The sequence below is a fragment of the Mustela erminea genome, chromosome 4 (assembly GCF_009829155.1).
Source record: "Mustela erminea isolate mMusErm1 chromosome 4, mMusErm1.Pri, whole genome shotgun sequence".
In the NCBI taxonomy this organism is placed as follows: Eukaryota; Metazoa; Chordata; class Mammalia; order Carnivora; family Mustelidae; genus Mustela; species Mustela erminea.
In genome coordinates, this window is record NC_045617.1 from 79,219,313 (window position 1) to 79,231,384 (window position 12,072).

Below are 12,072 nucleotides of genomic sequence, written 5' to 3' on the forward strand. Positions count from 1 at the left end.
TTCTTGTTTTCTGATGCAAATGTAAATGATATTGTTTTTAAAATTACATTTTCCAATTGTTTGTTGTCAGTATATGAAAATGCAGTTTTTTTTCTTTATATTATTTACGTATTTGACAGACAAGAGATAACAAGTACGCAGAGAGGCAGGCAGAGAGAGAGGAAGGGAAGCAGGCTCCCTGCTGAGCAGAGAGCCAGATGGGGGCTCCATCCCAGGACTCTGGGATCATGACCTGAGCCTAAGTCAGAGGTTTTAACCCACTGAACGACCCAGGCCCCCCAAATGCAATTGTTTTTAAAATGCTTAATTTGCCTCTTATAGCCTTGCTTAAATTTTGTTAGTTCTAGTAGTTTTGTTATAGATTCCCTGGAATTTACTATGTAAATAATCATATTGTCTAGGAAGATAGTTTTATTTCTTCCTTTCTAATCTGTATGCTTTTTTTTTTTTTTTTTTTAACAAACTGAGGATTTTGAAGGGGACAGGGGTTGGAGGATGGGTTAACCTGGTGGTGAGTATTAAGGAGGGCACGTATTGCATGGAGCACTGGGTGTGGTGCATAAACAATCTTGGAACACTGAAAAAAATAAAATTAAATTAAAATAATTTCTTATTGCAATTCAGTTTTGACTAGAAGTGATAAAAACAGATAACATTGCCATGCTTCTCATCTTAGGGAAAAGAATTCTGTCTTTGACTATTGTACATATGTTTGTAGTTATTTTATAGATGCCATTTGTAAAGCTGAGGAAATTTGTTTCTGTTTCTATTTTGTTTAGGATTTAATTATGAATAGATGTTGGAGTTTGTTAAATATTTTTTCTGTACCTGTAGAGATGGTCATATATATTCTTAGTATGTTAATACGATAAATTATATTGATTGATTTTTTTCAATGTTAAATCAACTCTGCTTTCATAGGATAAACCTAAGTTCCTTATGACCTATTACTCTTTTTATGTTGTTGGATTTGATTGCTAATACTTTTAAAAGGTATTTTTGCATTTGTATTCATGAAATAAATTTGCTTGTAGTTTTTTCTTTTCTTATAGTGTCTTTTTCTGATTTTAGTAATAAGGTTACACTGACCTAATAAAATGAGTTGGCAGATATTCCACACTCACCTACTTTATGAAAGACTATTACTTTAAATTAGTATTAATTCTTTTATCCTGTTGAGCTATTTCAGCCTGGAATTTTCTTTGGGAGAAGTTTCAGTTTCTTTAATGGATAGAGGGTTTTTGGAATTATCTATTCCTTCTAAAAGTTTGTTCATTTCATCTATCCTTTAACTATTAATCATATTCATTTTAAAATCTCTGATGGTGCCAACATCTGGAGCATCTCTGGGTCTGTTTCTTTTTATTGCTTGATTTCCTGACAATAGATCTATTATTCTTGCTGATATTTCTGTCTCATAATTTTTTTTATTGCTGATATTATGTGTGGAAAATCAGTAAGAATTAAGGTAAATAGTGTTTATGCCTTGAAATGGTGAGACGTCTTTTCCTATCAGGCCATTAGTAGTATGGGAAATTGGACTAATTTCAGCAGTTTCACTGATTTTTGTTATTCACCACAGTCTTAAAGTGGAAAACTGCTGCCATTTTTTTCCTTAGAGCTGGTCTGGATTTTACATGGTGGACGTGGAAGTGTTGGTGGTTCTGAATGTTTCCCCTTTATTTCAGAACCATTTGTAGTTTTTTTAGGCCTTCCATGCCGGCATCACAGATAGGCTTCTTTCAGCTCTTACTTTCTCCAGTAGTAGAGTGCTATTGTTTCTCACTTGCTTCAAGACTACTAGTAGTGGCAGGGAAGGAGACCTCTGTTTTTCTTCTCCACTCATAGCTTTAGTAAGGTTTTGAGTTACTAGACTGAGGAGTGAGCTTTCTTAATATACCTCACCTTCCCCTCTATGCCAGCATGATGTTTTTGAGGGGTCTTGGGCACAACAAATTATTTGCTTTTCCCTTAGTACAGTAGACCTCTGCTTTAGTTCTTGAGTATGAGTGCATTTTCTATCCTTACCCCAATGACTGATGGTTTTATTAAGGTTCAATGCAGGGTGGGGAGTGTGGGTTTTCTACCTGTCCTCTAGCAACTGAAATCATTTTCATGGGATTTGCAGGTAGGAGTGCTTTCTGACCTTTTCCTAACGCCACATAGGATTTATCTCTTACACTTTCCCAGTACCCACCAACATTTTTCTGGGGTGGGGAAGGAGAAGACAGGGTGGAGATTTTACTTTGTATGATGAGAAAAGTCTAGAACTCTCCTAGGTTTCTGCTAGTTACCCATACTACAACAGATTGCATACCCTGTGCCTATCCCCAAGAAAGCAGTTCTCCCAGTTCTCCTGTACTACCCCCAATCTTTCTTGTGAGTAACTGGCAGGGAGTCTTAAATTGCTAGTAAGTGTTTATAGCCTCTTTTTTATGTCTTTGGCTTCTAGGGATTTTAAATTTTGATGGCAACCTATAGTAAGCCTTTAAAATTTGTTAAAATTTTATTTTCTTACTTTTGCAGTTGCCATTTCTTCCTCCCATGCTCTGCCAGGATCAAAATAATTTGTGATTCTCAGTTTTCCTTCGACGAGCCTGTCACACTTTGGAATTCTGAATTTTTGTTTAAAAACCTTGGTGCTCTGATAGGCTCAAATAAAGATAATATTATATAAATTGCCCAGCTTTTCTTCATAGTTAGGTTGGGAGTAATCTATTTATTTATATCCCAAGTGGAAGAACTGCTTTTTCTCTTTTGTATTCTGATTTAGGACTCTCATTATAGGGACCATCTACAAATATCAAAGGATCTTTAAAAAAGGTACTTCATCCGCAAGTGTTTCTAGAAACACCATGTAATTTTGGTCTTGGTGAGAATTCCATTTTAGAAATATTCATTTGGTTGGCGTGCCTGGATGGCCCAGTTGGGTAAGTGACGGACTCTTGATTTTAGCTCAGATCACAACCTCAGGGTTTGAGATTGAGCATTGAGTTGGCCTGTGCACTGGGAATGGAGCCTACTATGAGTCTCTTTCCCTCTGTTCCTCCCCTCCCTGCCCCCACTTGGGCATGCTCTGTCTCTAAATGTGTGTGTGTGTGTGTGTGTGTGTGTGTGTGTGTGTGTGTGTATTCATTCATTTGGTTCAAATTCCAGTTACCTCAATCAAGACCCCAGAACACAATATAAAATATTCCTGGTAGCCACCTGGAACTCTTGCAAGGCCTCAGGTTTGGATGCTATCAACTTCTTTTCCCTTTCAGCACTATCACATCCAGCTCCTCTGGCTTGATCTCTCCTTCCCACTTTTGCTTCTTGTTGTGCAAATTCTTATATCATCCTTAGCTCACAGTTTAAATTCCACTGTTTCAAAAATGCCTTCCCTAATTTCTAATCTAAGTGAGGCCCCCTCCTCTCCATTATAGTCTTACATAGTACCTTATAAATTTCCTTCTCAATATTTAACCACAGTTTTCAATTTATAGACACATTTAACTATTTACTTAATGAATTTATTCCTCAACATTAACTCCATTGGGTTAGAGACCCTGTCTGTATTTTTCACAGTTGTTCACTATGCTGTTGATACAGTTTAACTAGTACTTCACACTTTGCTGAATGTTAACAGCTGCTCAAAATTTGTTGAATGAATGAAATTCTTATGAGGTAGATAGTCAGAAGGGAGAGATGCAGTAACAGCTAGAGGGATAGAAATGCAGGACAGACTTCTAAGTAAATTTGGGCATAGAAAGCACTGAAGGCCACTGCTCAGAAATGGAATCAAAAGCCAAGGCCAAGTAGGTTCTATTTAAATCTGTCCTTTAAATAAACAGACCAATCTCTATGGGTGAGAAGGAAGGCGAGATGAATATTTGCTTTGAGTTTATTCTTCTATGTGAGCTTAACGAAATAAATGCCCACGTAAATTTCAGACGAGGTGATTAAACATGAAAGCTTTGGCTGCATACCTGACTCAAAGAGCTCTGTGATCTGCTTAGAGAGAAAATATACAGAATTGAACACTATAATAATCTTTATATAGCAGGCATTTAGGATTTGGCCATAGAAATTATCTCACCCCAGATTATTAAGAAAAGAACAGATTGCTTAGTAAATAATGTTTGAAGAATTTGTCTTGCTGTATGGAAAATTAAAATTTCTACTTAATACTACAAAGTTGAATTTCAGGCATATTAACCCTGCAAAATTGATAGATTCTAATATAGGAGACTATTTTTATCACATAAGTAGGGGAAAGACCTGAGAAAACCTTAGAAGCACAAATCATGAGGTTAAAAAATGGATTAATTTGATGATTTTGAAGATTTCTTTTTAATTATGGACATTATGAAAAAATCTATAGAGAAAAGAACAGGAAAGTTATTTGCAATATCTAAAACTGCCAAGACAAATATCTATAACACAAGGAACTTAACCATGATGAAATAGAGGCAAAAGTAAGGATAGAGTACTCACAAAAAAAGTACCACAAAAGTTATCAGGCATTTAAAGAGATGTTCAGTCTCATTGGTATTTGGAGAAATGCCTTGAAGCAGCAGTGAAGCATCACTTTATAAGCATCAGTTAGGTGGTGAATAATGCAAATTTAGGAAGGCAAGGGTGAATGAATCCTTCTGTATTACTAGTGGGACTGTAAAATCTGGGTCAGGCAGTATTCTGAGTCCCTCCTGAGAATATTTACTCAGACTAAATGCATATGTGACTATAATCTAGCTATCCTGCTCCTAGGTGTATACCACAGAAATATTTATTTTAAAGATTTTATTTATTTATTTGAGATGGAGAGCAAGAGAGAGCACAAGCATGAGTATGGAGGGGAGAAGAGGGGGAGGGAGATGCAGACTTTCCACTGGGGCAGGGAACCCAAGTCAGAGCTTGATCTTAGGACCGTGGGATCATGAAGGCAGACTCTTAACCAACTCAACCACCCAGGCACCCCCATCAGAAATATTTCTACAAAGGCCCTTGGGGGGGGTATATGAGGGACATGGTTTATGATGGTGGGGAGTTGGAAGCAGTTTAGCTGGAAGAATGGAGAAATGAATATGGTGGACACAAAGTATGAGCTGGGATACAGTAGCTAGAAGTAATAGCTCAGTTGTACATAGCAACAGATTTTATGAAACAATATCATATAAAATAGCAATCATCTTAATAATAATAGGTAGCACTTATGTAATATTTACAACCTGCCAATTATTATTCTGAGATCATAACAATCCTGTGATGTATCATTATCCACAATTTGAAGGTGAAATTAAAGTACATAATGTCACACAGTAACTGAATGTGCTGAGATTTGAACTTCAGCAATCTGGCTGCAGAATTCTTCCTTTCAAGCAGTCATTTTATGCCCAAGAATTACAATGAGAGCTATAGAACAATACTACTAATGGAGATAAAAAAAAATTCATACACACCCAACTACAATAATATTTTTATAGACTATATTAATACTAAAGCATTTCAAATCACATGAGAATGGAAATAAAATGAAATAATTAAATAAGTACATCAAGAGAGGTTTTTTTTTTTTTTTTTTTTCAGCTCAAAGGCCTCACGTTTATTACCAAACCAACCCACTGGTGCAGAGCTATAGTAAGAGAAAAATCTTTCGCTGATAAATGGTATCTATTGGCCAGGCAGAAAGGTGTTTACAGGGTGATGGAATAGAACACATAATCCTCAAGTAGCTTAATTAAATACGTGGTGCCAATTAGGTGTGTCATCGCGTGATGTGGAACGCCTTAGAGACCCAGCTTGGTTCTCCTCCAGTGCCTCCTCTTGGAGCTGTCTGATTTTATTACCAGTTTTCATTGGAATCCACTGGGGAATGGGACGATTCTGCTTTTGTTTCTTGGCCAGGAATCGCTTGATCCTGAAAGTCTTGTGAAAGGCATGGTCAATTAACACCGCGCAGGAACACAGCAGGATGGCGACGAAAAAGAGAAACCAAGAGAGGGTTCTTATCTTATACAATCTGGTTGTGAAACTGTGCTCTAGATGGAGGAGTAGGATTGTTTTAACCCTTTGGACAAGTTAAGTTTGTTAACTTGTAAAGATTTTTTAGATAAGCATGATTTTCCAAGCATTTATATAAAGAGAGACCAAGAAATAGCTGTAGCAAGAACCCTGAAAAGCAGCTATGATGGACAGATGCTAGTGAATAAGGACAACACAAGACTCAAAGAGAAAATCAGAAAGTAGAAGCAGCAATAAGATATTAACAAAAAATGTTTTCTTAGCTCCTTTGGTGAGAAGGAATAGGACTATTTATTGGTCTTGTCTTGTTTAATATACAATAACAAGAAACTCACAGTTGAGGATTTAAAAAATTTTATCTTAGTTAGAAGTCAGTCTTATAATTTGGTATTTAAGGAGCACCAAGAGAAAGATTTCTTATCTTTTCTGTACCTAATTTTAACCTTTTTACACAAGTCCTGTCCTCATTCAACAACCATAAATTTAATTCAAATAAAGAATTGTTCTGTGTCTAAATTCTTGTCATAAGTGCGATAAAAACATGGGTTTTGATATGAACAACAACAAAAACAACGACAAAAAATCACAATGACCAGATAACAAGAAACCTAAAACATGACTCACAGAAAAAACATGAAGTAAATTGTTAGGTAATTTCTCATTCCACATTTTTGTGTCACGAATGCACAGCTACTGGAGATTATGCAGTGGGAATGATCTGTGTCAGAATTGGAGCAGTAAAATGCAAAGGTGAATGGCAGTGCTGAAAAGAGATCTTGATCTGGTTCTTGCCTGAAGGCACAAGTGGTTGTTGTGACTCTTAGAAGCAGAGGTAGGTTATTAGACTGTACTCACAGAGCATCAAGAAACCAACTTATAAGGAAGACAAATGTCTCCAACTTTTTTCTTATTAGTCACTTTAATCACTATTTGCTTTTTTCAAGAAGAACGAAGGATCTCCCTCTTGGAAACTGCTTTGTTCCATTTTAAAAATTTTGGTTTGGTAAAATTAAAAAATTAAAAAAATTAAAAAAAAATCCTCACCCAACAGATAATATAAAAGAATAAAGGAACCCTAATTTCCCCCCTTTATAAAACTCTCTTATTATTTCAGTCTGGGTGCGGCATGGTAGATGGCCTAAGGAGGGTATGTGATCTACAGTGGAATGAATAATGAGATATATTGCCTCTCACACACTGTAGTTCTCAGTGTAATTGTTCAATTGTTGTTTGTAGAATACAATCAATATGCTTCTGCTCGAGAGCCTCTATCACAATTTCCTCCTCCTATAGCTCTTCCGATCTCTACCTTTCAACATTCATCCATTCCTTTGAAGCTGATTCCAGATCCCACCACCTCTATTAAACATTTCTAAATCACTCAGCCCGAATTAAGCCTTACTGTCTGTGTGAGTTTCCATAGTACTGTGTTTTAATTCTGCTCTGTCACCTATCTGTTCTACCTAGGACTCTACTGATTTGTGTGTATGTTTTTGCTTTCCTGTCTTGTTCACCTTTGCTTTTCTCATAGTGTATGTTTACATATTATATATTCTCAAGTAAATATTGAATTGAATTAGAGGTTTTGAAACTCAGTGAATACATTTTTTTTTAAAGATTTTATTTATTTATTTGAGAGAGAGACAGCGAGAGAGAGCATGAGCGAGGAGAAGGTCAGAGAGCGAAGCAGACTCCCCATGGAGCTGGGAGCCCGATGTGGGACTCGATCCCGGGACTCTAGGACCATGACCTGAGCCGAAGGCAGTCGTCCAACCAACTGAGCCACCCAGGCGTCCCAGGAATACATTTTTTTAGCAAGATAAATCTGGTAGTCCTACATAGGATGGATTGGGGACTAGGATATTAAGTAGTTAGGAAAAAATGTTCATAGTGAATTGTGATATTCAGTCATGGGACAATGACAGTCTAGAAATGCAGTAGCTGTGTATAGATCAGAAAGTAGTGATTTACATACAGATTCTGGAAAGAAAATAATAGATTGTTATGAATAATGATGATGATGATCATGATGATGATGATGATATTAGCAATGGGGATGATAGTTTGTTTATATTTGTATAGCAGTTTACAGTTTATGTAGATTATTCCAGAGTAATGTATGCAGATCTCATGAGAATCAAGTGAAGTGATGTGGTAAATAATCATGTGTTAAAGTGGTGAAATGCATGGAATTCTTGTGGGTTTTTTTTTTTTTTTTAAGGTGTTAGCTTCAAAGTTGGAAAAGCTATATAACACAAAACATGTTGGCAAATTACAAATCAGCTTGATCATGGCAATTTATAAATTACTGCATTTCTCCTGCTCATCAGAAGATTAATCCAAGAAATAGTCTGAGAAATCTGTTACAGCAAGTATCTAATAATGAATTCCAGTGTTATTTTTAGCAAACATTTATTTAATGCCTATGGATTTATTGGGGGCTGAATTATTCCTCCAAGGTGATGGAGACAGAACATTAAGTATACCTTCTGAGGGCAAAGACCACAGGAAATTTTTAAAAGTTGCCACTAGATCACTTGTATTTATACCGTACATAAATATATATACATACATTCCATATACCATAGGAACCCAAAACTATGAAAGAGCTGACTGCAAAAACCTCAGGGACCAGAGTACTTTCTTCATTTCTGTAAGGTTATGTATATCTTGGAGTGTGTTGATGAATGTCTTACCATCTTTTTAAGCAAATTGATTGGAATACAAAGTCCCATGTGCTTAACTGGTATCTACATAAGTATCTTCCATTATTAGCTAAAATAAAGAGATTTAATGTGTACACACATTGGACTGGACCAGTTCCACTTTTGTTTTTTGTTTCCCTCAATTTTTGCTTGTAGAAAGGGCTTGAACTTTGTCCTGTTATAGGATAGAGAAGAATTCTGTTATTTTGAGACATAAATTAGTTCTATCCCCACAATTCTACTTTCCTCTTGATGACCATCAGGGATAATGGAATAAAATAAATGGTTATAAAATCAAGTCTTGAGTTGGTTCCTGATAAAGTTTCCACATCCTGTTTCACATTGGAATGGAAGATGACCATTTGGTCTAGGCAGGAAAGAGGACCATAAGGTTCCAGACCAGTTTGAGGAGAGTGGCAGAGGGGCAGAACTCTATATGTAGTGATGATTCTTTTAGAAGTCCTGGGCTACTACCTTGGTTCTAGTGAGGTTGACTGGGTAGAAGCAGGATCACAAGTGTAAACTTGATGTGAATAAGCTGAGGTAGTTTCATTGATCAAGTCAAATCAGGAGGGGAAAGAAACAAAGATTCTATTTATGCAGATTTCTATCACATGGTGTGAATGATCCTACTGATACGTATAGATGGGATTGGCTTTGGATAGACAGTATATTCAATGGCAAAAAATGGGAAAGAATTAATTTAACAATAAGATAAATAAATTGTAGCTAGTTAAAAAGGAAGAAAAGATTTTTGTTCAGGTTAGTTCATACTGCAGTTGATAGGAGGATGATAATCTGATTGGAAGTGTGCTATCCTTTGAGGTAATATTTCAGAATGTCTGTGAGAGGAGCAGCCTCCTTTATGTTATAATGGATGTCATAGAAAGGGACCTGTTGAAATAGTCACTCAGATATGAAATATTTCTTCTATTTTTAGAAAGTTTAGCTTCTTTTTCTAATGGTTAAGATAGTAAATTTTACTTAATTATTTATTCCCAGCTTTATTAGCTTCTTATTGATATATAACATGTATAAGTTTAAGCTGTACAACTTGATGATTTAATACAAGTATAGTTGCAAAATGATTACCACAATAAGGTTAATTAACACTGCCATTTTCTCATTTAGATAACATTTGTGTGTGTGTTTGTGTGTGTGTGTGTGTGTGTGTGTTTGTAGTTACAACATTTAAGATCTACTTTCTTGGGGCACCTGGTTGATTACCCAATTCTTGATTTCAGTGTTGTGAGATCAACTGGAGTATGGAGTATGCTGCTCCATACTCAGCAGGGAGTCTGCTTGGGATTCCCTCTCTCCCTCTTTCTCTGCCCTCCACTCCACACTTTCTCTCTCTTCAAAATAAACAAACAAACAAACAAATAAATAAATCTATCTTTTAATAAAGGTATCTATTTTCTTAACAGCTTTCAAATACGTAATCTAAAACTCTTAATTATAGTCACGATGCTGTTTATTAGAGTCCCAGAACTTATTCATCTTATAGATGGAAGTTTGTACCCTTTAACCAACATGCCCCCATTTCCCTCATGCCTTAACCTATGGTAACCACCACTTTTCTGTTTCTATGAATTTGGCTTTTTAAAGATTATACATAAAAGTAATATCATATACTGCTTGTCTTTCTGTACCTGACTTATTTTGCTTAGCATAATGCCTTGAAGGTCTATCCATGTTGTTGCAAATGGTAGAATTTCCTTTTTTTTAATGGTTGAGTAATATTTCAGTGTTTATGTATAGTTCATTCTTTAATCCATTTTTTATTGATGGATCCTCGAGTAGTTTCCATGTCTTGGCTGTTGTGAATGGGGTGTGTACACCTTTTCGAGATGGTGATTTCATTTCCTTTGGATATATATCGAAAAGTAAGATTTCTGGATTATCATAGTTCTATTTTTAATTTTTGGAGGAACCTCCATACTGGCTTCCGTAGTGGTTATACCAATTTACATCCACCTTCAGTGCATAAGTGTTCCTTTTTCTTCATAACCTGGTCAACACTTGTTAGTTCTTATCTTTTTGATAGTAATCATTCTAACCTGTATGAGGTAAAATCTCATTATGGTTTTGATATGCATTTTCTGATGATTAGTGATGTAGGGCATTTTTTTCATGTACATATTGGCCATTTGTATATCTTCTTTGGAAAAATGTCTGCTCAAGCCTTTTGCCCATTTTAATCAGATTATTTTTGCTGTCAAGTTTCTTGGATATTTTAGGTAAATGATTTTCAAGTATTTTTTTCCCGTTCCATAGGTTGCTTTTTCATTTTGTTGCTTATTTCTTTTGCTATGTAGAAACATCTTAGTTTGATATAGTTCTACCTACTCTCATGGTACAAAACATAAAAGGCAAATTCTTTAAAATACTAGAATTTTGTGGATCTGGATTAGTTCTATGTACTGTTCTTGCAAGTTTTCTGTGCCTAGAAAGAGTTCTAAAAAACCATAAAGGGGTGGTCCAAGATGATGACATATGAAGATCCTGAACTCACCTTCTACAGCAGATACAACAGATCTACAACTACACATGGAACAGATTGGAAAAGACCTGAAAACTAACTGGAAGCTTCTCCACAAGAAAGAATAAAAGGGCTACACTGAGATGGGTAGGAGAAGCAGAGCCACAGTTTTAGTGAAACCCTACTCCCAGCATAGGATGTCACAAATATGGAGTTTCTCCCTGAGAAGTGATGAGTTCATTTAATATCCATCTTCCTCAAACTCTTCCAAAAAATTGAAAAGGAGGAAACACTTATAAACTCATTTCCCGAGGCCAGCATTGCCTTTATACCAAAACCAGAAAAAGATACCACAGAGAGAACTACCCCCCCAACATTCCAAATTAACATAGATGTAAAAGTCCTCAACAAAATATTAGCAAATGAACTCAATATTATATTAAAAGAACTTTACACCATGATCAGGTGGGATTTATTCCAGAGACGCAAGGATAGTTCAATATCCACAAATCAAACAATGCAATACACCACTTTAACACAGTGAAGAATAAAGTCATATGATCATTTCAATAGGATGCAGAAAAAGATTTTGACAAAATTCAACAACCTTTTATGTTAAAAACTCAATAAAGTGAGTATAAAGGAAATGTACTTCAACGTAGTAAAGGGCATATATGATAAGTCCACAGCTAACACTATATTCAGTAGTGAAAAACTAAAAAAGTTTTTCTGTAACAATAGGAATAAGACAGGTATGCCCACTCTTGCCACTCTAATTCAACATACTATTGGTAATACTAGCCAGAACAATTAGGCAAGAAGAAGAAATAAAAGGCATTCAAATTGGAAAGGAAGATGTAAAACCATCACTATTTGTGGATA

At 35.7% G+C, this 12,072-nt stretch overlaps 1 pseudogene; it reads right to left on the bottom strand.

Moving 5' to 3' along the window:
- Positions 1-5,545: 5,545 nt before the first annotated feature.
- LOC116589347 lies at positions 5,546-11,260 on the bottom strand (annotated as a pseudogene).
- Between the last annotated feature and the right edge of the window lie 812 nt (positions 11,261-12,072).